Raw genomic sequence first — 5,589 nt, 5'->3', positions numbered from 1 at the left:
TCACCATGTTTAACTCCGGACCCAACCTGGCCAAAGGAGATCCTGAGAGAGAACAAAGGACGCGACCCTAAGCGACGGCCTCGAGGTAAAAGAGCCGGCATCAGGAACAGGCTACGGGCTCGCGCACACCGCGCACCCATGCCCAGTATCCTGCTAGCCAATGTTCAATCCATCGAGAACAAGCTTGATGACCTCAGAGCCAGAATCAAGTTCCAGAGAGACATTCGGGACTGCAACCTCCTCTGCTTCACCGAGACTTGGCTGAACCCAGCAATACCAGACCACGCCGTGCAGCCGACGGGGTTCTTTTCGGTTTACCGCATGGACAGGACAATGGAGTCGGGGAAGAAAAGAGGTGGTGGAGTGTGTTTGATGGTGTACAACAGATGGTTCGACAGCACAAACATCTCCCCACTCACACGCTCTTGCTCGCCCAATCTGGAGCTTTTGATCGTTAAGTGTCGCCCTTTCTATCTCCCTCGGGAATTCACTGCGGTCATTGCCTGCACTGTTTACATTCCGCCTCACGCGGACTCGGACACTGCCTTATGTGAGCTACATGAGGCTCTCACACATCAACAAACACTTCACCGAGATGCCGCACTCATTGTTATGGGAGATTTTAACAGAGTGAATCTCAAACGGACATTTCACAACCTTCACCAGCACATCAACTGCCCCACCCGGGGCACGAGGACATTAGACCACTGCTACACCCCGTTCAAGAACTGTTACAAGGCTCAGCCCCTGCCGGCATTTGGAAAATCGGACCATTCCGCCATCTTCCTCATACCTGCTTACAAACAAAGGCTAAAGCAGCAACCACCAATCAGGAGGGAGGTCGCTCGCTGGACGGACCAATCGGTGGCCGCGCTGCAGGACGCACTGGATGACGCAGACTGGGACATGTTTCGGCGCAGCTCTGATGACATCAACATGTTTACGGAAGCGGTTGTGGGATTTATCGGGAAACTAGCGGACGACACAGCAGAAAGAACTATCATCCGAACGTTTCCCAACCAGAAGCCGTGGGTGGATAAAAACATCCGCGACGCTCTGAGATCATGCACCGCTGCCTACAATGAAGGGCTCGTCTCCGGTAATATGGACCTATACAAGGCTGCGTCCTACAACGTGCGCAGCGCGGTCCGAAAGGCAAAGCGGAGCTACGGGGAAAAACTAGAGTCACAGCTACGACAGTGCGACTCTAGGAGCCTGTGGAAAGGACTGCGGACTATAACGGACTATAAACGACCAGCTTCTTCAATGATGAATGCAGATGCTTCACTGGCTGATGAGCTGAACACGTTTTATGCTCGCTTCGACGCCGCAGCAATTAAAACAACAAACGGCTGTGCGCGCTCGGAGTGCACCAGTGAAGAAAATGCATTCGTCATCACAGAGCATGCCGTGAGGAACACCTTCAGGAGGGTGAACACCAGGAAGGCAGCAGGACCAGATGCAATCCCTGGCCGGGTCCTTAGAGCCTGCGCTGATCAACTAGCACCGGTGTTCACGGAGATCTTCAACCTCTCCCTGGCCCAAGCTGTGGTTCCCACGTGCTTCAAACGGTCCATTATTGTCCCTGTTCCTGTCACGGTCTGGCTGGCAGATCGTGGGGAGATGGGGAAATAGGACCCAAACGCTGGACTTAATGGAATGAACAGTGGGTTTATTTACAGTGAGGTAATTGTACACCACACATTGAATCTCCAAAAGTGCTCCCTCGACTCCCGTGACGTGTCTTCTCCCAAGTGCTGGTATCCCGTGCTCTCTGCCCCTGTGTCTTCACACACCCCGTGTGTCTTGCGGTCCTGTGTTCCGCTGTCCTCCTGGGGAAAAACACAGACACAGCCGTTATGGCACCAACTCCGGCAGGCATACACTTTAACAACACTAGAAACACTGACATGGAGTCTAACTCAACGATCCTGCGCCGGAGGAAGCTCCATCGCTCTGTTAAGTAGCTCCCCCGACGATCCTGATCAGAAGCAGGTGTGTGGTAAGCTAGGCGTGACCAGCAGCTGGCAGGGCCACACCCATCAGGCCTGCAGGTGGCTGTCCTTCATCCTCCAGCCTCACACACATACACACACCAGCATTGAACACAAGAACACAGTGCAGCAAACATACATCCAATACACTAATAACAATAAAGGTCCACACTGTTCACGAACCCCGAGTCCCCGGAACCGGGTCCGTGACAGTACCCCCCCTCTAAGGGTCGACTCCCGACGACCCCAAAACAAAACCACAGAACAACCAACCCAGGGCGGGTGGCGGGGGGTCCAGGACGGAGGGCCCCAAAACCCCAGTTCAAATGTCCAACCACTGCCATGGTGGGAACAACAGTTCTTGCGGCCGACCCAGTGGACCGCAAGCAGGCAAAACCCGCTACGGGTCAGGCAGTGGTGGGAAAACAGTTCGGGCGGCCTACCTCCAACCCCATGATGGAAGCGGAACGCTTCAGGCGGCCTGCCACGGATCCGGTGGTGGCGGCGTTGCAGCTCCGGCGGGCGGCCACGGGTCCGGTGGCGGCGGCGTTGCTGCTCCGGCGGGCGGCCACGGGTCCGGTGGCGGCGGCGTTGCTGCTCCCGCCTCAGCACCACCCACGATTCCCGACGTGGCGGCCGGGCTGCAGGACGTGGCGGCCGGGCTGCAGGACGTGGCGGCCCCTCCGGCACGCAGACCTCCAGCTCTGGCTCAGCGGATCCCTCCGGACCTCCGAGCTCCTCCGGTGGCAGCGCGGGCTCACCAAGCTCGCTGAGCTCCTCTGCTGGCAACGCCGGTTGAGGTCCGCCAGCAGCGGTGCGGGCTTCTCAGTGGGTGGCTCGCTGGGCTGCTCCGGCTCACAGTGCTCCTCCGGCTCGCCGAGCTCCTCCGGCATTAGCTCGCTGGGCTGCTCCGGCTCACAGTGCTCCTCCGGCTCGCCGAGCTCCTCCGGCAATAGCTCGCTGAGCTCCTCCAGCATTAGCCCGCTGGGCTGCTCCGGCTCACAGTGCTCCTCCGGCTCGCCGAGCTCCTCCGGCAATAGCTCGCCGAGCTCCTCCGGCAATAGCTCGCTGAGCTCCTCCAGCATTAGCCCGCTGGGCTGCTCCAGCTCACAGTGCTCCTCCGGCTCGCCGAGCTCCTCCGGCAATAGCTCGCTGAGCTCCTCCAGCATTAGCCCGCTGAGCTCCTCCGGCTCACAGTGCTCCTCCGGCTCGCTGAGCTGCTCCTGCTCGGGCATGCTGAGCTCCACAGCTGGCGACGCGGGCTCCTCCGGCTCGCTGAGCTCCTCCGGCTCGCTGAGCTCCTCCGGCTCGCTGAGCTGCTCCGGCTCTGGCGACGCGGGCTCCTCCTGCTCGCTGAGCTCCTGCTCGGGCATGCTGAGCTCCTCCGGCTCGCAGAGCTGCCCCTGCTCGCTGAGCTGCTCCTCCGGCTGTGACGCGGGTATAGATGGTCGTTGATCCGGAGGTGAAGATGGCGATGCGGAAGCTGCAGGTGGCGAAGATGACGGTCGAGCGGGTGATGTGGATGGTGAAGTCGAGAGTTCTGCGGTCGCTGCAGTCTGATGGGACGCTGGTGGAGAAGTAGCTGCAAAGGGCGGAGGTGATAATGGTGCGGCAGCTACTCGTGGTAGACTGGACAGCGATGTAGAAACAACAGGCGGGTGACATAATGGCAGGGTAGTTCCAGCAGGCATATCAGCCTCCAACTGAGGATGAAGACGAGAGGCTGACTGGACTGGCTGTGCTACGGCTACAGGCTGGGCAGCTGGCTGTGCTACGGCTACAGGCTGGGCAGCCGGCTGTGCTACGGCTACAGGCTGGGCAGCCGGCTGTGCTACGGCTACAGGCTGGGCAGCCGGCTGTGCTACGGCTACAGGCTGGGCAGCCGGCTGTGCTACGGCTACAGGCTGGGCAGCTGGCTGTATAAACATAGCCCCAGAATAAACAGTTCTAGACGAAACGGTCCTAACTCCTGGGTCCGAAGGAACATCAGGAGCACAGTCTCTTGAACCAGGAGGAAAAAACTCGTTCTCAAAACTAACATTGTCATCCTCCCAAACAGGAGAAACACGAGCTCTAGGGTTCACGGAGCTGGCATTCACAGCCTTGGGGGAAACAGTCTGTTTATCCCTAGGCACGAAAGGTGAATGAAGGGAGACTCTGTCACTCACCCTAGGCGGTTGTTTGAGCCGAATCCCTGGCTCCTGCTGGAGCTGTGAGTGCTGGCTGCGTGTTCGCTGCCTCCCTGTTGAAGAGGGAGCGTCGCTGGCGGAATGTGACGAGGGCGGATTCTGAAGTGGCTGCTCCTGCTGTGATGTGGAAATGCTGGGTGAGTCAGGTGGCACGATGATAATTCCTAACATTTTGTAAAAAGCTTGTGCAGGTGTAAGCAGATTGCTGGCAGGCTCGTAGTAATCCTCCCGGGACCGGCTGGAGCGTTTTCTGCGAGACCAAGGCGTCCGCGGGGAGGAAACAGACGAGTGGGCCGACGGGTAGGCTGCCAGCGAGGAACGGCAGCACGGAGGCCCTCCAAGCACTAGTCGGGTCCCGTCAAAACGGGAGCTGCGCTTCCGCGGTGAGTCCGCTGGGTCCATAGTGGCAGGATCGTTCTGTCACGGTCTGGCTGGCAGATCGTGGGGAGATGGGGAAATAGGACCCAAACGCTGGACTTAATGGAATGAACAGTGGGTTTATTTACAGTGAGGTAATTGTACACCACACATTGAATCTCCAAAAGTGCTCCCTCGACTCCCGTGACGTGTCTTCTCCCAAGTGCTGGTATCCCGTGCTCTCTGCCCCTGTGTCTTCACACACCCCGTGTGTCTTGCGGTCCTGTGTTCCGCTGTCCTCCTGGGGAAAAACACAGACACAGCCGTTATGGCACCAACTCCGGCAGGCATACACTTTAACAACACTAGAAACACTGACATGGAGTCTAACTCAACGATCCTGCGCCGGAGGAAGCTCCATCGCTCTGTTAAGTAGCTCCCCCGACGATCCTGATCAGAAGCAGGTGTGTGGTAAGCTAGGCGTGACCAGCAGCTGGCAGGGCCACACCCATCAGGCCTGCAGGTGGCTGTCCTTCATCCTCCAGCCTCACACACATACACACACCAGCATTGAACACAAGAACACAGTGCAGCAAACATACATCCAATACACTAATAACAATAAAGGTCCACACTGTTCACGAACCCCGAGTCCCCGGAACCGGGTCCGTGACAGTTCCAAAGAAACAACAGCCCGCTTGCCACAATGACTACCGTCCAGTAGCACTGACTTCAATTGTGATGAAGTGTTTTGAAAGACTGATGAGAGATCACATCACTTCTTCACTTCCTCCCACCATCGACTCACTTCAGTTTGCTTACCGGACTAATCGTTCCACAGACGATGCCATATCTCACCTGCTCCACACATCCCTGAGTCACCTGGACACTGGCAGAGGGAATTATGTTAGGATGCTGTTCGTGGACTACAGTTCAGCATTCAACACAATAATTCCCTCTAAGCTTTTCACCAAGTTGACGGATCTAGGACTCAGCTCATCACTGTGTCAGTGGATCCTCAACTTCCTCACAGACAGACCCCAATCAGT

At 57.5% G+C, this 5,589-nt stretch overlaps 1 pseudogene; it reads right to left on the bottom strand.

The window, feature by feature from the left end:
* Window positions 1-2,032: 2,032 nt before the first annotated feature.
* On the bottom strand, window positions 2,033-4,585 carry LOC146652511 (uncharacterized; annotated as a pseudogene).
* Between the last annotated feature and the right edge of the window lie 1,004 nt (window positions 4,586-5,589).

This window comes from Rhamphochromis longiceps, linkage group LG15 (assembly GCF_057381845.1).
Source record: "Rhamphochromis longiceps isolate RC_006_pf linkage group LG15, R_longiceps_female_GT1.1, whole genome shotgun sequence".
NCBI lineage: Eukaryota > Metazoa > Chordata > Actinopteri > Cichliformes > Cichlidae > Rhamphochromis > Rhamphochromis longiceps.
This window is presented reverse-complemented; position numbering and strand designations above follow the sequence as displayed.